The sequence below is a fragment of the Eleutherodactylus coqui genome, chromosome 2, assembly GCF_035609145.1.
Source record: "Eleutherodactylus coqui strain aEleCoq1 chromosome 2, aEleCoq1.hap1, whole genome shotgun sequence".
Lineage (NCBI taxonomy): Eukaryota > Metazoa > Chordata > Amphibia > Anura > Eleutherodactylidae > Eleutherodactylus > Eleutherodactylus coqui.
Window position 1 is genome coordinate 159,269,896 of NC_089838.1, and position 21,183 is coordinate 159,291,078.

The following is a 21,183-nucleotide window of genomic DNA, read 5'->3' on the forward strand; positions in this document are numbered from 1 at the left end:
CCCTGGTTCCAAAAAAATCCTCGCTTCATTCATTTTTAGAGATGAGTGAGCACCAAAATGCTCGGGTGCTCGTTACTCAGGACGAAAATCTCGTGATGCTCGAGGGTTCGTTTCGAATAACGAACCCCATTGAAGTCAATAGGCGACCCAAGCATTTTTGTATATCGCCGATGCTCGCTAAGGTTTCCATTTGTGAAAATCTGGGCAATTCAAGAAAGTGATGGGAACGACACAGCAACGGATAGGGCAGGCGAGGGGCTACATGTTGGGCTGCATCTCAAGTTCCCAGGTCCCACTATTAAGCCACAATAGCGGCAAGAGTGCCCCCCCCCCCTCCCAACAATTTTTACTTCTGAAAAGCCCTCATTAGCAATGCATACCTTAGCTAAGCACCACACTACCTCCAACAAAGCACAATCACTGCCTGCATGACACTCCGCTGCCACTTCTCCTGGGTTACATGCTGCCAAACCCCCCCCCCCCACGACCCAGTGTCCACAGCGCACACCAAACTGTCCCTGCCCAGCCTTCAGCTGCCCTCATGCCACACCACCCTCATGTCTATTTATAAGTGCGTCTGCCATGAGGAGGAACCGCAGGCACACACTGCAGAGGGTTGGCACGGCTAGGCAGCGACCCTCTTTAAAAGGGGCGGGGCGACAGCCCACAATGCTGTACAGAAGCAATGAGAAATCCAATCCTGTGCCACCTCCATCAGGAGCTGCACACGTGGGCATAGCAATGGGGAACCTATGTGCCACACACTATTCATTCTGTCAAGGTGTCTGCATGCCCCAGTCAGACCGCGTTTTTTTATAAATAGTCAAAGGCAGGTACAACTCCGCAATGGGAATTCTGTGGACACACAGCATGGGTGGCTCCCTGGAACCCACCGGCGGTACATAAATATATCCCATTGCAGTGCTGAGCACAACTGATGTAACGTCAGATAAAATACAGGTGGGCTTCGGCCCACACTGCATGCCCCAGTCAGACTGGGCTTCTTTAGAAGTGGACACATGCAGTTACAACTCCGTGTGGACCGACAGCATGGGTGGGTGCCAGGAAGCCACCGGCGGTACATAAATATATCCCATTGCATTGCCCTGCACAGTTGAGGTAACGTCAGATAAAATACTGGTGGGCTTCGGCCCACACTGCATACCCCAGTCAGACCGGGGTTTTTAATACATAGACACAGGCACGTACAACTCCCTAATGTGAGGTCCGTATGGACCGACAGCATGGGTGGCTCCCTGGAACCCACTGGCGGTACAAAAATATATCCCATTGCAGTGCCCTGGACAGCAGAGCTAACGTCTGATTAAATACAGGTGGGCTTCGGCCCAAACTGCATGCCCCAGTCAGGCTCGAGTTTTTTATAAGTATACACAGGCACGTGCATCTCCCTAATGGGAAGTCCATGTGGACCGACAGCATGGGTGGGTCCCAGGAAGCCACCGGCGGTACATAAATATATCCCATTGCAGTGCCCAGCACAGCTGATGTAACATCAGCTTTAATGCAGGTGGCCAAAAAATTAATTGGATTACACTGTAGGCGAAGGCCCAAAAAAATTGGTGTACCAACAGTACTAATGTACCTCAGAAAAATTGCCCATGCCCAACCAAGAGGGCAGGTGAAACCCATTAATCGCTTTGGTTAATGTGGCTTAATTTGTAACTAGGCCTGGAGGGAGCCCAGTTAAAATAAAAATTGGTTCAGGTGCAAGTTTCAACGCTTTAATGAGGATTGAAACGTATAAACATTGTTTACAAAAGTCATATGACTGAGCCTTGTGGGCCTAAGAAAAATTGCCCGTTCGGCGTGATCACGTGAGGTTTCAGGAGGAGGAGCAGGAGGAGGATGAATAGAATACACAGATTGATGAAGCTAAAAGGTCCCCGTTTTTGATGGTGATAGAGAACGATGCTTCCATCCGCGGGTGCAGCCTACGTATTGTTTAGGTATCGCTGCTGTCCGCTGGTGGAGAAGAGAAGTCTGGGGAAATCCAGGCTTTGTTCATCTTGATGAGTGTAAGCCTGTCGGCACTGTCGGTTGACAGGCGGGTACGCTTATCCGTGATGATTCCCCCAGCCGCACTAAACACCCTCTCTGACAAGACGCTAGCCGCAGGACAAGCAAGCACCTCCAGGGCATACAGCGCGAGTTCAGGCCACGTGTCCAGCTTCGACACCCAGTAGTTGTAGGGGGCAGAGGCGTCACGGAGGATGGTCGTGCGATCGGCTACGTACTCCCTCACCATCCTTTTACAGTGCTCCCGCCGACTCAGCCTTGACTGGGGAGCGGTGACACAGTCTTGCTGGGGAGCCAGAAAGCTGTCAAAGGCCTTAGAGAGTGTTCCCCTGCCTGTGCTGTACATGCTGCCTGATCTCCGCGCCTCCCCTGCTACCTGGCCCTCGGAACTGCGCCTTCGGCCACTAGCGCTGTCGGATGGGAATTTTACCATCAGTTTGTCCGCCAGGGTCCTGTGGTATAGCATCACTCTCGAACCCCTTTCCTCTTCGGGTATGAGAGAGGAAAGGTTCTCCTTATACCGTGGGTCGAGCAGTTTGTACACCCAGTAATCCGTAGTGGCCAGAATGCGTGTAACGCGAGGGTCACGAGAAAGGCATCCTAACATGAAGTCAGCCATGTGTGCCAGGGTACCTGTACGCAACACATGGCTGTCCTCACTAGGAAGATCACTTTCAGGATCCTCCTCCTCCTCCTCAGGCCATACACACTGAAAGGATGACAGGCAAGCAGCATGGGTACCCTCAGCAGTGGGCCAAGCTGTCTCTTCCCCCTCCTCCTCATCCTCCTCATGCTCCTCCTCCTCCTTCTCAACGCGCTGAGATATAGACATGAGGGTGCTCTGACTATCCAGCGACATGCTGTCTTCCCCCGCCTCCGTTTCCGAGCGCAAAGCGTCTGCCTTTATGCTTTGCAGGGAACTTCTCAAGAGGCATAGCAGAGGAATGGTGACGCTAATGATTGCAGCATCGCCGCTCACCATCTGGGTAGACTCCTCAAAGTTTCCAAGGACCTGGCAGATGTCTGCCAATCAGGCCCACTCTTCTGTAAAGAATTGAGGAGGCTGACTCCCACTGCGCCGCCCATGTTGGAGTTGGTATTCCACTATAGCTCTACGCTGCTCATAGAGCCTGGCCAACATGTGGAGCGTAGAGTTCCACCGTGTGGGCACGTCGCACAGCAGTCGGTGCACTGGCAGATTAAACCGATGTTGCAGGGTGCGCAGGGTGGCAGCGTCCGTGTGGGACTTGCAGAAATGTGCGCAGAGCCGGCGCACCTTTCCGAGCAGGTCTGACAAGCGTGGGTAGCTTTTCAGAAAGCGCTGAACCACCAAATTAAAGATGTGGGCCAGGCATGGCACGTGCGTGAGGCTGCCGAGCTGCAGAGCCGCCACCAGGTTACGGCCGTTGTCACACACGACCATGCCCGGTTGGAGGCTCAGCGGCGCAAGCCAGCGGTCGGTCTGCTCTGTCAGACCCTGCAGCAGTTCGTGGGCCTCTTCTCTCCTAAGCTGAGTAGTTTCAGCACGGCCTGCTGACGCTTGCCCACCGCTGTGCTGCCGTGCGACACCGACTGCTGGCGACATGCTGCTGCTGACACATCTTGATTGCGAGACAGAGGTTGCGTAGGAGGAGGAGGGTGGTTCAGTGGAGAAAGCATACACCGCCACAGATACCACCACCGAGCTGGGGCCCGCAATTCTGGGGGTGGGTAGGACGTGAGCGGTCCCAGGCTCTGACTCTGTCCCAGCCTACACTAAATTCACCCAATGTGCCGTCAGGGAGATATAGTGGCCCTGCCCGCCTGTGCTTGTCCACGTGTCCGTTGTTCAACGCGGTTACCTTGGCAGTAACCGCGTTGGTGAGGGCGCGTACAATGTTGCAGGAGACGTGGTCGTGCAGGGCTGGGACGGCACATCGGGAAAAATAGTGGCGACTGGGAACTGAGTAGCGCGGGGCCGCCGCCATCATACCTTTGAAAGCCTCCGTTTCCACAACCCTATACAGCAGCATCTCCAGGCTGATCAATTTGGCTATGTGCACGTTTAACGCTTGAGCGTGCGGGTGCGTGGCGGCGTACTTGCGCTTGCGCTCAAACACTTGCGCTAGCGACGGCGGAGGTGAGGGTGTGGGTGCAGGCCAGGAGACGGTACTGCCTGTGTCCTGAGAGGGGGGTTGGATCTCAGTGGCAGGTTGGGGCACAGGGGGAGAGGCAGCGGTGCAAACCGGAGGCGGTGAACGGCCTTCGTCCCACCTTGTGGGGTGCTTGGCCATCATATGTCTGCACATGCTGGTGGTGGTGGGTCCCCGGCTGATCTTGGCACGACAAAGGTTGCACACCACTGTTCGTCGGTCGTCTGCACTCTCAGTGAAAAACTGCCAGACCTTTGAGCACCTCGGCCTCTGCAGGGTGGCATGGCGCGAGGGGGCGCTTTGGGAAACAGTTGGTGGATTATTCGGTCTGGCCCTGCCTCTACCCCTGGCCACCACACTGCCTCTTCCAACCTGCCCTGCTGCTGCACTTGCCTCCCCCTCTGAAGACCTGTCCTCAGTAGGCGTAGCAAACCAGGTGGGGTCAGTCACCTCATCGTCCTGCTGCTCTTCCTCCGAATCCTCTGTGCGCTCCTCCCTCGGACTTACTCCAATTACTACTACCTGAGTGATAGACAACTGTGTCTCATCGTCATCGTCCTCCTCACCCACTGAAAGCTCTTGAGACAGTTGCCGGAAGTCCCCAGCCTCATCCCCCGGACCCCGGGAACTTTCCAAAGGTTGGGCATCGGTCACAACAAACTCCTCCAGTGGAAGAACAGTTCCTGGGAGTCTGCCTGCTCCTCAGAATGTGTCATTGTAATGGAGTGAGGAGGCTGGGAGGAAGGAGGAGCAACAGCCAGAGGATTCAGAGTTGCAGCAGTGGACGGCGCAGAACTCTGGGTGGTCGATAGATTGCTGGATGCACTTTCTGCCATCCACGACAGGACCTGCTCACACTGCTCATTTTCTAATAAAGGTCTACCGCGTGGACCCATTAATTGTGAGATGAATGTGGGGACGCCAGAAACTTGCCTCTCTCCTAATCCCGCAGCAGTCGACTGCGATACACCTGGATCAGGAGCTCGGCCTGTGCCCACACCCTGACTTGGGCCTCCGCGTCCTCACCCGCGTCCACGCCAACGTCCTCTAGGCCTACCCCTACCCCTCAGCATGGTGTATTACCAGTAGTGCAGAAACAGAACGCTGTAATTAAATGTGCCGCTTATTGGCCTGTGGTTGGAGGCTGACTTCGCTTACGGAACGCACAGCAGAGCCAGGAAAGAATTTTGCGCAAGCCTGCTGTAACACTTAGCTGGCTGCGTATTAATTAGGACTACTACCCCCAGCAGAGACGCAGTACACTCAGGACGGTCACAGGCAGCCCAAATAGAATGTTTTTTCCCAAATTTTTTTGGAAAAGCCCACTGCCTATATAGACAGTATACGTCTTTCACCTTTTTCACTGTCCCTGCCTCAGCACTACTGGCCCTATACTATGTAAAATTACTGCAGACTGAGGACGCAATGCTCTGCACGGCCGATATACAAAAAAAAAAAAAAAAGTGCAACACTGCAAAAAGCAGCCTCAACAGTACTGCACACGGTCAGATGTGGCCCTAAGAAGGACCGTTAGGAGTTATTTTAGGCTTCAAGAACCCCAACACTCTCCCTATAGCAACTCCAGCAAGACAGCACTTTCCCTGAACTATGTCAGAATGCATCTGTAGCGAGCCTTGGGAGGGGCCGATTTATATACTCAGGTGACACCTGATCTCGCCAGCCACTCACTGCAGGGGGGTGGTATAGGGCTTGAACGTCGCAGGGGGAAGTTGTAATGCCTTCCCTGTCTTTCTATTGGCCAGAAAAGCGCGCTAACGCCTCAGAGATGAAAGTGAAAGTAACTCGAACATCGCGTGGTGCTCGCCTCTCTCTAGTAACGAGCATCTTGAACACGCTAATACTCAAACGAGTATCAAGCTCGGACGAGTACGTTCGCTCATCTCTATTCATTTTTCCTCTTTTCGTCGGGCATGCACAGTAGCGCTCGTCGGGCCGTGGTTGCGATTGTCAGCTCGGGAATGCGCGGCAGATTCTTCACGCATGCGCAGTTTGCGCTGAAGCCGATTCAGACAGGAGCGTCCACTGGTCCTGAAGGATAAGTATCACTACTGGGGGCAGTATGGGGCTGAGGGGGTCCCCATCACTGCTGAGGCAGCTACTGGGGGTCCCCATCACTGCTGGAGCAATTATTGGGGGTCCCCATCTCTCCTGTGGCAATTATTGGGGGGAGTCACTATCACTGCTGGGGCAATTATTGGGGGGAGTCACGATCACTGCTGGGGCAATTATTGAGGGGAGTCACTATCACTGCTGGGGCAATTATTGGGAGGAGTCACTATCACTGCTGGGGCAATTATTTGGGGGAAGGTCACTATCACTGCTGGGGCAATTATTTGGGGGAAGGTCACTATCACTGCTGGGGCAATTATTTGGGGGAGGGTCACTTAGTGCTGGGGCAATTATTTGGGGGGGGCACTTTTTGTGCTGGGGCAATTGTGTGTGTGTGGGAGGGGGGGATGTCACTATTTGGCTTTGGGTCCGCACCCCAAACCGCACCAACAGAGTGACAGTCCCTTCTCCCCCCCCCCCCCCCCCGAGCGCGACAAGATATAGTGACAGCCCCCCTCCCCCGTGTGACAAATTACTGTACTTGTTTTTTTTGTTCTTCTGCATTGGGAGCACGCACACAGGGGGGAAAGACGTAGGGCAATGTTGGAAAACAGCACAACGGCGCCATCTTTGAAAGCTTCTTACAGCATCAGCTTACAAAGTAAGAAAAAGACATTAGAGCTGATATGTCTGACGTTTTGAACCCATGTATGCTGTGCTTTACAATGCTTAGTAAAAGGAAAGCATTACTATTATAAAGAAAAAAAGAAAAAAATAATTCACCCTGCATGGCCGGACAACCCCTTTAAGCGCAGTGCAATTTATTGACACAAAGGGTTTTTCAGAGTTATTGATTTTATATAGTTTTCAGCTCACCCTTCGCTAACACTTTAGAGTAATTTTTCAACACATAAATGCCATATTAGGTGAAGTGATTTGCACTTTGGCTATCATATAAAAGCACAAGTTGTTTGAAAGTTAGCAGTCGTTTAAAGGGAATGTGTCACCTACATCTTCTGGATATATTGTTCCTACCCATTTTCTGGTTGCAGATTTTTTTCTATCCAATTTTCTGTACATGACTATGGTGGCTGCCATCTTGCCTGAGCTGCTAACAGCATTTAAAGATCTGCTTTAAAACAAACACATGGACATAGGAACCTGTAACCAGGAGAAGATTGACATATGGCATAAAGTTCTAGCCATGTTCTGCGCTCTGTGCAGAGGTCACAGTGCAGGGAGGAGGAGGTGATGAGCTGCGACCATCACATACTGTCATTAGTGGATCCAGTGTTAACTGTCTCCAACTTTATAATAAAGGGGTTACCTTTCATTGTAATTCTACCTGTGAAAGTGAGATGACAGATCTTCACAGAAGGAGAAATATCAAGTTATAGCTAAGCTCAGGGCCAAGTGTAAAACATACAGTCACAAGAAAAACTAAGAATTCTATGGTATGAATAATAACACATGACAGATTACACCATGACAAAACTAAGCCAAAATGCAGAAGCAGTGTGTGAAAAATTAAGTACACCCCATGAATCAATGGCTTGTAGAACTACTTTTAGCGGGAAACCCTGAATCTATTAATTTTCTGACTGATTTTATCAGTCTCTCACATCATTGTAGAGATGTTTTGGCGGACTCTTCTTTACAACATTGCAATCAGGGCAAAAGGAAAAAAAAATAAATAAAAAAATAACACTTTTGCGCTCTGTCGAACTGTATCAATACATGTCAGGGTCTTACTTGTTAGGGGGTGCCTGGACTCCTGGCACCTCTCGCATCCAAAGAAGCTGAAAATCCAGTTGAAGAAGGCGCATTCCTGTAGATCAATTTATTATATTTAAAACAAATTAATAGTGCTGTGACGCGTTTCGGCTTATACCAAGCCTTTTTCAAGCATGAGAAACAATTTGCAAGCTGCCTCTATTTATAGTGAGCATACAAATGGGAAAAGAAAGGGGAGGGGGGACAATCTACTCTGTCACTCCCCTAACTGGGCGTGGTCTTCGATAATTAGTGTATTGAAATGCATATGAAACTCTTAAGATGTCTTATCCCTATAATATTGACGTCCTCTCGCTGGTATTGCATCACACATCAAATGATGCAGCAGCAGGTATAAGTTAATAAGTGGGACTGCACTGGACGGCGTCCGTGTGGTAGCGCGGCGCCGTTTAGTGACGTCCATGGGATCATATGATAACCCAGAGGAAGGGCGGAGTGTCACGACGCCACGGGGAGAGGGCGTTCCTAGTGACGTGAGTATAGGCACTGGGTATCCCTGGTTTCGGATAGAGGGCGTGGTAATGTAGAGTCAATAATGGGAATTCACTCCCAGTGACGTTAGTATGGTCACATGATACCGCGTAGAGCGTGGTCACGTCCAAAACATGAGGACGTGGCGTCACATGACCGCACGGCCGGGATCACGTGGGGAAAGAGGGAGGGGGGCATATGTTGACAGACCAGCGTTTTGTCATGTGATCATCTAATGGTAGCCCCGCTGGGACAAACACAAGAGGAGTTACCCAGATGCATAGTCACGTCTAAATTGGAAAACATAGCATCACATGACCGCGCGATCCAGGTCACACGGAAACGGGAAGGGGATTAGGAAACAAACTATGTTATATATTGTGACTGCACAATAGTTACATGCCCCCCCCCCCCTCTTTCCCCACGTGATCCCGGCCGTGCGGTCATGTGACGCCACGCCCTCATGTTTTGGACGTGACCACGCTCTACGCAGTATCATGTGACCATACTAACGTCACTGGGAGTGAATTCCCATTAGTGACGCTACATTACCACGCCCTCTATCCGAAACCAGGGATACCCAGTGCCTATACTCACGTCACTAGGAACGCCCTCTCCCCGTGGCGTCGTGACACTCCGCCCTTTCCCTGGGTTATCATATGATCCCATGGACGTCACTAAACGGCGCCGCGCTACCACGCGGACGCCGTCCAGTACAGTCCCACTTATTAACTTATACCTGCTGCTGCATCATACGATGTGTGATGCAATACCAGCGAGAGGACGTCAATATTATAGGGATAAGACATCTTAAGAGTTTCATATGCATTTCAATACACTAATTATCGAAAGACCACACCCACTTAGGGGAGTGACAGAGTAGATTGTTCCCCCCTCCCCTTTCTTTTCCCATTTGTATGCTCACTATAAATAGAGGCAGCTTGCAACTTATTTCTCATGCTTGAAAAAGGCTTGGTATAAGCCGAAACGCGTCACAGCACTATTAATTTGTTTTAAATATAATAAATTGATCTACAGGAATACGCCTTTCTCAACTGGATTTTCTGCTTCTTTGGATGCGAGAGGTGCCAGGAGTCCAGGCACCCCCTAACAAGTAAGACCCTGACATGTATTGATACAGTTTGACGGAGCGCAAAAGTGTGTTTTTTCCTTTTACCCTGATTGCATATTCTTTCCTCCTCAAACGCATTTGTTTGGAGTCGCCTTCTGCCGCTCTCCCTCTGGGATGTCCTAGGACCATTGATCCCTATTTTACCTAACCTTGCTATAAGAGGCTCACGTGGACCAACAAACTGACCGGTCCCTAGCCCGCAGGACCGGTTCAGTTGCGGTGAGTCTCTTTACACCAGTCGTCTTTCCACTGTTTTCCACAACCATCGGAGCGCCGCTTCTGACCCATATTGTTTTCTTTACAACATTGCTTAACTTCATTGAGGCTTGTGGGCATTTGTTTAGGCACAGCTTCCCTTAGGTCCTGCCACAGCATTTCAATTGGGTTGAGGTCTGGACTTTGACTGAGCCATTGCAACACCTTGATTCTTTTCTTTTTCAATTATTCTGATATAGATAAGGATTTATTAGGAAATTATAGCACCAGTGTTTCTGGTGGCGCAATGCACCACACAGCTGCGCTACATGGTACATCCATCCTGATTCCCACATATTACACAGACAGCTCTTAAATATCCATCCCGATTCCCGCGCATTACACACACACACACAAACACACACAGCTCTACTACATGCCACACACAGTTCTACCACATCCATCTTGATTCCCACACATTACACACACAGCTCTGCTACACTCTACATCCATCCTGATTTCCACACATTACAGACACACCGCTTTACTACAACCATCCTAACCCCACACATCACATATGACACACAAAGCTCTGTTACATCCCGATTCACAGCTCTGGTACATCCATTATCATCCCCTCACATCACACACAGCCTACTACATCCATCCTAACCCCACACAGCACATGACACACACAGCTCTGCTACATGGTACATCCATTCTTATCCCCACACATTACATGCACAGCTCTACTACATCCATCCTGATTCCCACACATTACAAACACAGCTCTACTACATCCATCCTAACCCCACACATCACACACACAGCATATAACACACACAGCTCTGCTACATCCTGATTCACAGGCACACAGTTCTGCTACATGGTAGATCTATCACGATCCCCACAAATTACAAACACAGCTCTACTACATCCATCTTTATTCCCACATATTACACACACAGCACATAACAAACACAGCTCTACTACATCCATTCTAACCCCACACACATCTCTGCTACATCCTGATTCACACACAGCTCTGCTACATGGTACATCCATTATGATCGCCACACATTACACACACAGCTCTGCTACATGCATCCCAATTCTCTCACACACAGCTCTGCTACATGCATCCCGATTCTCTCACACACAGCTCTGCTACATGCATCCCGATTCTCTCACACACAGCTCTGCTACATAAATCCCGATTCTCTCACACACAGCTCTGCTACATGAATCCCGATTCTCTCACACACAGCTCTGCTAAATGAATCCCGATTCTCTCACACACAGCTCTGCTACATGAATCCCGATTCTCTCATACACAGCTCTGCTACATGAATCCCGATTCTCTCACACACAGCTCTGCTACATGAATCCCGATTCTCTCACACACAGCTCTGCTACATGAATCCCAATTCTCTCACACACAGCTCTGCTACATGAATCCCGATTCTCTCACACACAGCTCTGCTACATCCATCCTGATTCTCACACAGAGCTCTGCTACCTCCATCCTGATTCTCACACAGAGCTCTGCTACCTCCATCCCGATTCTCTCTAACACACACACACAGCTCTGCTACATCCATCCCGATTCTCACACACACAGCTCTGCTACATCCATCCCGATTCTCACACACACAGCTCTGCTACATCCATCCCGATTCTCACACACACAGCTCTGCTACATCCATCCCGATTCTCACACACACAGCTCTGCTACATCCATCCCGATTCTCACACACACAGCTCTGCTACATCCATCCCGATTCTCACACACACAGCTCTGCTACATCCATCCCGATTCTCACACACACAGCTCTGCTACATCCATCCCGATTCTCACACACACAGCTCTGCTACATGCATCCTGATTCTCACACACACAGCTCTGCTACATCCATCCCGATTCTCACACACACAGCTCTGCTACATGCATCCCGATTCTCACACACACAGCTCTGCTACATGCATCCCGATTCTCACACACACAGCTCTGCTACATGCATCCCGATTCTCACACACACAGCTCTGCTACATGCATCCCGATTCTCTCACACACAGCTCTGCTACATGCATCCCGATTCTCTCACACACAGCTCTGCTACATGAATCCCGATTCTCTCACACACAGCTCTGCTACATCCATCCTGATTCTCACACAGAGCTCTGCTACCTCCATCCTGATTCTCACACAGAGCTCTGCTACCTCCATCCCGATTCTCTCTAACACACACACACAGCTCTGCTACATCCATCCCGATTCTCACACACACAGCTCTGCTACATCCATCCCGATTCTCACACACACAGCTCTGCTACATCCATCCCGATTCTCACACACACAGCTCTGCTACATCCATCCCGATTCTCACACACACAGCTCTGCTACATCCATCCCGATTCTCACACACACAGCTCTGCTACATCCATCCCGATTCTCACACACACAGCTCTGCTACATCCATCCCGATTCTCACACACACAGCTCTGCTACATCCATCCCGATTCTCACACACACAGCTCTGCTACATCCATCCCGATTCTCACACACACAGCTCTGCTACATGCATCCCGATTCTCACACACACAGCTCTGCTACATCCATCCCGATTCTCACACACACAGCTCTGCTACATGCATCCCGATTCTCACACACACAGCTCTGCTACATGCATCCCGATTCTCACACACACAGCTCTGCTACATGCATCCCGATTCTCACACACACAGCTCTGCTACATGCATCCCGATTCTCTCACACACAGCTCTGCTACATGCATCCCGATTCTCTCACACACAGCTCTGCTACATCCATCCCGATTCTCTCACACACAGCTCTGCTACATCCATCCCGATTCTCTCACACACAGCTCTGCTACATCCATCCCGATTCTCTCACACACAGCTCTGCTACATCCATCCCGATTCTCACACACAGCTCTGCTACATCCATCCCGATTCGCTCACACACAGCTCTGCTACATCCATCCCGATTCTCTCACACACAGCTCTGCTACATGCATCCCGATTCTCTCACACACAGCTCTGCTACATCCATCCCGATTCTCTCACACACAGCTCTGCTACATCCATCCCGATTCTCTCACACACAGCTCTGCTACATCCATCCCGATTCTCTCACACACAGCTCTGCTACATCCATCCCGATTCTCTCACACACAGCTCTGCTACATCCATCCCGATTCTCTCACACACAGCTCTGCTACATCCATCCCGATTCTCTCACACACAGCTCTGCTACATCCATCCTGATTCTCACACACACACACAGCTCTGCTACATCCATCCTGATTCTCACACACACTGCTCTGCTACATCCAACCTGATTCTCTCTTACACAGCTCTGCTACATCCATCCCGATTCTCTTACACACAGCTCTGCTACATCCATCCCGATACACAACTCTTCTACATCCATCCAGATACACACACACACACACACAGCTCTGCTACATCCATCCCGATTCTCACACACACACAGCTGTGCTACATCCATCCCGATACACACACACACACACACCTCTGCTACATCCATCCCGATTCACACACACAGCTCTGCTACATCCATCCTGATTCTCTCACACACACACAGCTCTGCTACATCCATCCAGATACACACACAGCTCTGCTACATCCATCCCGATTCACACACACAGCTCTGCTACATCCATCCTGATTCACACACACACACACAGCTCTGCTACATCCATCCCAATTCTCACACACACACCTCTGCTACAACCATCCCGATTCTCTCTCACACACAAACACAGCTCTGCTACATCCATCCCGATTCACACACGACATACACAGCTATACTACATCCACATCCATCCTTATTTCCAAACATCACCAGACTGCTGGATACAGTAATGAGCCCCTGGTCATGTGATCCCTGGCTCCAGCCACACAGATGATCACATGACGGTGACATCATCACAGGTCCTGGTAATAGCTGCTGTTGGTTTATCCAGTCTACAGTACTTTCTACCAAACTGTACAATGGCTCCTCCCACAACAGCGATGTCAGATGTCCTTCAGTCTACAGGATCTCTGAGGTGATGGTAGGTTGGTGTATTCAATCAGGATTGACGAGTTGTGTCTGAGATAACAGCTTAGTAATATTCTCATTTTGTTATTTTTGTCCTCCCCTTTTCAAGAGCCCTAACAACTGTGGTGTTCTTCTGTTGGTCGGGCTCTGTGTTTTATATATGCTGTAGGACCTTCGATGACATCAACAGGGGGCAGAGTGATGACATCACCAGGGGTGGAGCATCAGAAGCACTCACATACTAACTGACAAATGGTCATTAGTAGTTTGGTTTTGCTGGTGTGTTTGGGATCATTGTCCTGTTGCATGACCCAGTTTCGGCCAAGCTTTAGCTTTTGAGTAAATGGCCTCACATTAGACTCTAGAATACTTTGGCATACAGAGGAGCAAATCAAGCCTGAATGATCACCCTTCCACCACTGTGCTTGATAGTTGGTATGAGGCGTTTGCGCCAAAATGTTGTGTTTGGTTTTCGCCAAACGTAGCGCTGGACATTATGGCCAAACATCTTCACTTTGGTCTTGTCTGTCCAAGGAGAATTGTTCCAGAAATCCTGAGGTTTGTTCAAATGCAATTTTGCAAACTTTAGCCATGCTGCCATGTTCTTTTTGCTTTCTTCTAGCAATTCTTCCAAAACAAGCCATAACTGTTCTTTCATAAACTTGAATACTTAATAAGCTGAGACCTTTAGAGTCTAAGATATAGCTTTTGTTTATTTTTTGCAATCTCTTTGGGTGTTGCACAACCTGACCTTGGGGTGAATTTGCTGAGATATCCCCTCCTGTGAAGATTGTCAGTGAACGTTTTTCAGTTGTGAATAATTTTTCTCACTGTAGAATGATGGACTTGTTTGGAAATGGTCGTATAACTCTTTTCAGATTGGGCAGCAACAATTAGCTTCTCTAAGATCATTGCTGAGGTCTTTTCTCCTTGGCATTGTGTTAACACACACTTAAATGCTCCAGACCAAAAAATTACCAAAACTGCTGCTTTTTAGAGGTGATCACACTTACTCAATTAATCCTATACATTTGATTGGCAGCACCTGGCTGCTACATTTTGGCCTAATTTCTGTTAAATAAATGACATTGTGTAAGGGTTCACTCACACAAACATATGGTCATTGCGTATTATGCGTGCAGTTTTTGCGCACGTAATACGCGGTACCATTCTCAAATAGATTTTACCTGGGTCTCACAGTGCGAGAAATGTGTGTACAAATAAAATCACAGCATGCACTTTCTTGGCGTGCAATAGTACACGTAAAACGCTCACATACACGCCAAAATAGTGTATAGGGGTTTATTGGCACACAGCAACTTACACTCGTCTGAGAGGCCAAATTTGTCATGTGTTGCTCTTCACCTGAGGGCTTATTTAGACGCACGCATATCGGCCGGGTATTCACGCGGGGGGAGGAGGCTGGACGAGCCGGGAGCAGTGCACTGAGCTCCCACCCCCTCTCCGCCTCTCGGCACTATTTGCAATGAGAGGAGCGGGGCGGGGCCGGAGCTAAGTCACAGGAGTTGGCTCCACCCCCATCCCGCCCCCCTCCCATTGCAAATAGTGCCGAGGGGTGGAGAGGAGGCAGAGAGGGGGTGGGAGCTCAGTGCACTGCTCCCGGCTATTCCAGCCTCCTTCCCCTGCAGAGAGGGACGCCGTATATCGGCTAGCGTGAATAAGCGTCCAATATACGGTCATCTGAATAAGCCCTGACATTGTCTTTACCTCATTTTAAGACCTTCCAAGGATCAGACTTTTTTTTTTAATGTCCTGAAATTTAAAACCATGGAATTCAAAGAGGGTGTACTTAGTTTTTCTCTATCCATAGCTATACCAATAAGGCCTCATGTCCACGGGGAAAATCAAATCTGCTCCGGATTTGTAACGCGGATTTGGGCCGCGGATGCAGTGCGGATGAGCTTAAAATAGTATTTTATTGCATGCGGATGACACGCGGATGCGTTTTTTTTCACGCGTGTATGCACGCGGATGGCATTTTTGCATCTGCGCGTGAAAAAAAATGCAAGGCCACTGAAAAAGAAGCCAAACTTGTAATCCGCATGCAGATTTCACGCACCCAAATAAATGGCATTTAACACCCGCAGCGGATTTCCCGCACCCCATAGAGATCAATGGGGCCATCCGGAGCGTGATCCGCACCTAAGGCCTCATGTCCACGGGGAAAATCAGATCCGCTGCAGATTCTCCATGGAGAATCTGCAGCGGGTCCCTCCTGCCCCGCGGACATGAGCGCCGAAAATAGCAATTTAAAAGAATTTACCTATCCGGCGCGGGCGACGAAGATCAGCTGTTCCTCACGGCCGGATCTTCATTTTCGGCCGGCGGATGAATTCCTGACGCCGGCGGCACGTCGCCGGCACGTCGTCGACGTGCCGCGCGCATGCGCCGGGCACATCCGCCGAGCCGAAGCAAGGGAGATGCGGCGGTGAGGAAGAGAAGAGCTTCGCGGTCCGCTGCGGGTGAGTAAATGCTTTAAATTCCTATTTTAGGTCTCCCGCGGATCCGGACGGCTTCCATAGGCTTCAATAGAAGCCCGCGGGAGCCGTCCCCGCGGGAGACCCGCATGAAAATGGAGCATGGTCCAGATTTTTTCATGCTCCATTTTTTTTTAAATCACTTTTATTGACGATCCGCGGGTATTTATGTACCCGCGGGTGGTCAATGCATCCCTATGGGGTGCGGATCCGCGCGCGGGAGATCCGCTGCGGATCCTAAATCCTATTTTCCCCGTGGACATGAGCCCTAAATGGAGCATGTCCATTTTTTTTCATGCTCCATGATTTTTCTAATTCACATTTATTGACCATCCGCGGGTATTTAGCTACCCGCGGGTGGTCAATGCATTCCTATGGGGCGCGGATCCGCGCGCGGGTGATCCGCTGCGGATTTTAATTATTATTTTCCCCGTGGACATGAGGCCTAAAGGTTTCACAACCTGGGGTTTCTTGAGCCCTGATCAGAGGTTTCACAGAACACAGCAACAACAAAACCTGTTACTTTTCGCAATAAGGGTGGCAAACTGATTTTAGTCTGCTTGAAGATGCTTTGCAAAGCATCTAGCATAATTATATATATATATAAATTATGCTAGATGCTTTGCAAAACATCTTCAAGCAGACTAAAATCAGTTTGCCACCCTTATTGTGAAAAGTAACAGGTACACACATATAAACACACACAGACACACACACACACAGACACACACACACACACAGACACACACACAGACATCTGATCCTAATTACAGCCTGGACCACAGTGCTTTCCCAGCCCCTACTGCAAGCTTCTTTGAGTTAGGAAACACACTGGGGTCCCCCTGGAAGAGAAACATGTTTTTCAGGGGGTTCCTCTCCAGTAATAACATTGGAAATGACCAATAAAACAACAGAATACATAAGAACGTGTCATGAAAGAATCTCCGAATCACTTCGATTGCAATGCAAAGTTAGTACCACATAAAGTGACACGTCAAATTTGAAAACTGGCACCGTCTCATTAAGGGTAAATCTGGCCGCAGAGCTAAAAAGTAAAGTTTTTTTAATGCATTAAGGACGAAGCCCAGTAAATTTACGGAACGTGGTCCTGGGCTTCAGGCCTCCTTCACACGGGCGACACGGCATTGCTGCAAGAAAAATCGCAGCGATATCACATCACTGCACCGTGCAATATCACTGTGTCTTCTCGTGGCAAAACTGTGAGTTTGTAGCATCACATGCGAGGTTTTTCAGGGAAAGGAGGGCTTGAAATATAAGCCTTACCCAAAAATAAGCTGTAACTGAAGAAAAAATATATATATATAAATACATCACCTCTCCCGCACTGTCTGGGGCGCCGCAGCAGCTTCTCCCCAGGTCCTAGCACTGATCATCATCTTCACCTTCTGGCCGGGGATTGAAAAATCCCCAGCTGCTGGAAGCGCTGGCTGTGATTGGCTGACACTTAGCCAATCACAGCCAGTGCTCGATGAATGGCTGTAATTGGTTCAATCATAGCCATTCATCGAGCACTGGCTGTGATTGGCTAAGCGTCAGCCAATCACAGCCAGCGCTCCCAGGAGCCGGGGATTTTTCAATCCCCGGCCAGAAGCTGAAGAAGAGAAGCAGTGTCGGGACCCGGGGAAAAGTTGCGGCAGTGAGCGCTTATAAGGTGATGTATGTCTTTTTTTTCTGCAGCTAGGGCTTAGATTATAGCTTTGACAGTAGGATTTCCTACTCTCAAAGTTGCATTGCACAGCATGAAAATCGGGTTTTCATGCGATGCAACAGGGAGGAAGTCTCTATAGGGAAACATGGGCTACAAAACCTCGCGTGTCGCAGGCATATCGCTGGACCCGTGAGGTTTGTGTCGGGTTGTTGCATGCTACAAAACATCGCATGTGTGAAGAAACCCATAGGATAGTATGAGCTTTTCATACATGGGATTTGTAGCATTGTAGCAACGCAACAAAATCACACAACTTTGTCACCCATGTGAAGGAGGCCTTAATCCCAGCTGATAGTACAAATACAGCGGGGGAATTAAACCCCTGCTTCTGCAATCAGTCAAAAGCAGGTCGGGCTGTCAGCTGTTAGTCACAGCTGATATCCTGAAGGAGGAGAGAGAAATGGTTTTGAATCCCTTCTGCCTTCGCCTTTCACTGGTACACAGCGCTCAATGAGTGTTATGTACTAAAGAGTGAAAGTGGAAGTGTTTCTTCTACTACGCGAGCCAGTGGTCACATAACTGCCAGGATAATCTGGCACAGCAAAGCTACAGGGTCCTATCAGACCCTGATCAGCTCTGCCAGTGACTATTGTCACTACTGTCACTACAGGGGAACGTTTTCGCTATAACTACGGCTCCTATGGATGCCTCAGCTACAGTGGAAAATTTTCAAAATTAAAAAAAAAAAAAAAAAAAAGACCGTGTGAATGTCCCCATCATAGGGGACATAGATAGTAAAAAAATAATTACATACATAAGTAAAACAAAATTACAGAATAAAACAATATATGCATAAAGAAAATAACCCAAAGCCGACACCAACAAAAACTGTTGCCGTATGCACCCTGTAATCCAAAACCATACATATTATATATCAAAATGTCCAAAAACAAAATGAGGAACTCTTTCCCATAGTTTAGTATATTTACTTTAAAATAATTTATAGTATAACTATAAATGTTTTAAAAAAAACATTTTGTAGCTTTTTATCCCCAAGAACACTAAAAAAAAAAGAAAAAATAGCCCTATATGACACCGAAAAAAATGCAGCTAAAATAATTTTGGTAGCTGAAGGAAAAATAATAGGGCAGTTAAACCTCCACATGGGTAAAATCCCTAAAAAGGGTCTAGTCCTTAACCCCTTAGTGAACAAGCCTGTTTGCGCCTTAGTGACTGAGCCAAATTTTTGACATGTGTCACTATAACATAGAATAACTCCGTAAAGGTTTTGCATATCCAAGTGATTCTGATATTGTTTTTTCGCCACATGTTGTACTTCATTTAGGTGGTAAAAATAGACCAATAGAATTAGCATATATTTATTAAAAGTGCTGAAATTGGAAACATTTTGAAAACAAAATTAGTTTTTCACATTTTCAACTGCAAACATACTGTACAAATTTTTGCTAAGATATATATTTCCATCTATTTACTTTAAAGTTTTTCAAATGTGCGTTCAAAATAGTTTTCTTTTTAACCATTTAGGAGACGTACAAATTTAACATTACTTATCAACATTTTGAGGAACACTGTTTTCCTGCACCAAGCCACGATTGGAAAGGCTCATAGGTGTCAGAAGGATAGATACCCCCAGAAATGACCCTATTTTAAAAACTACACCCCTTAATATATTCACTGGGGGATGTCAGGAGTATTTTTACCCTACAGGTTTTTTCAGGAGTTAAAGCAATTTAGAAGAGAAAAAAATAAAATGTTGTATTTTTGCAAATATGTCATTTTAAAGACATTTTCATGTGCACTATAGAAAAAAAATATGAGGATTTACACCCCCAAATAGATACTCCTGTTTGTCCTGTGTTCAGAAACATACCCATTGTGACCCTAATCTTATGTCCATTTGCACAACGGGGCCCAAACAGAAAGGAGTATTATACTTCCAACTATTTTTAACTTTTACGTGTTCGCTGTTATCCGTTGGATAACGGCGATCGCGTGACCAGGGACCGCTCACCTCAGTCACTGCTCCAGGCTCTCGGCTAGTAGCCAGGAGCAAGGAGATTTTACATTTCCCGGGCCCTACTTATGTCCACCATTTTGTCGACGGGCACATGCATTGAAGTTGGGGAAAGATCCCATCGGGGAACATCGCTGGAGGCCATAGGCAAGTAACTTCACCTCCCCTCACAGATTGGATCCATGACAGGTGAAATTTCATTTTTTTTTTACTTTTATGCGATTGTCGTTATCCATTGGATAGCGTCAATCACGTGACCAGGGACCACGTACGTGCCCCTTCACCCCTGTGAAATCTCCAGGCTTTTGGCTACGTTTGGAAGCCAGGAGCAGAGAGATTTTAAATTACTCGGGCAATCCGTGGCTTTTGCACATGCGTTCGCCATTTTGGCGACGGGGGCATGCGCAGAAGCCGGGATAAGGTCCGCAGATAAATCCGGGGGCCTTAGGTACGTAATTTCATCCTCCCTCACAGATATGATATGTGAGGGGAGATGAAACGTAACCTTTTTAAACTTTTTTTAACACACTTCTTTAAAAAAAATTTTTTTTTTAACTTTACATGATCACTGTTTTCCAGTAGATAAAAGAGATTACGTCACCAGGAACCGCATACAGCGATCCCCAGTGACATCTCTCTGCTCCTGGCTACACACGATAGCCAGGAGCAGAGGGATTTTGAATTTTCCGGGGTGCGAGCCCCTCTGTGAGTATTTTCACCTCCCCTCATGGATCCAATCAATGAGGGAAGTAGAAGCTATAACTTTATTTTACTTTGTTAAACTTTTCTGTGATTGCCTTTATCCATTGGATAGCGGCAATCACAGACCCAGGGACAGGTCACGGCGGTCCCCGGTGACATCTCCTGGTTCCCGGCTACCTCCAGTAGCTGGAAACCAGGAGATTTCAAATGTCCCACAACAATCTTTTCTTCTGCGCATGCGCCGTAACATTTCCTTTGGTGCGCATGTGCAGAAGACGCTGGAGGGTCCGTTCCGGACCAGATCAGCGGGGGACATCGCAGAGGATGGGGGTGAGTAGTTTTAGTTCCCCTCTTGGATGCG

The 21,183-nt window shown here is 48.4% G+C and overlaps 1 protein-coding gene across 1 annotated transcript in view; it reads right to left on the reverse strand.

Annotated features, from left to right (window-relative positions):
- Positions 1–21,183, reverse strand: part of AASS (aminoadipate-semialdehyde synthase) — a 67,234-nt gene that overhangs the window by 40,395 nt on the left and 5,656 nt on the right. The gene's annotated exons all lie outside the window — the stretch shown is intronic.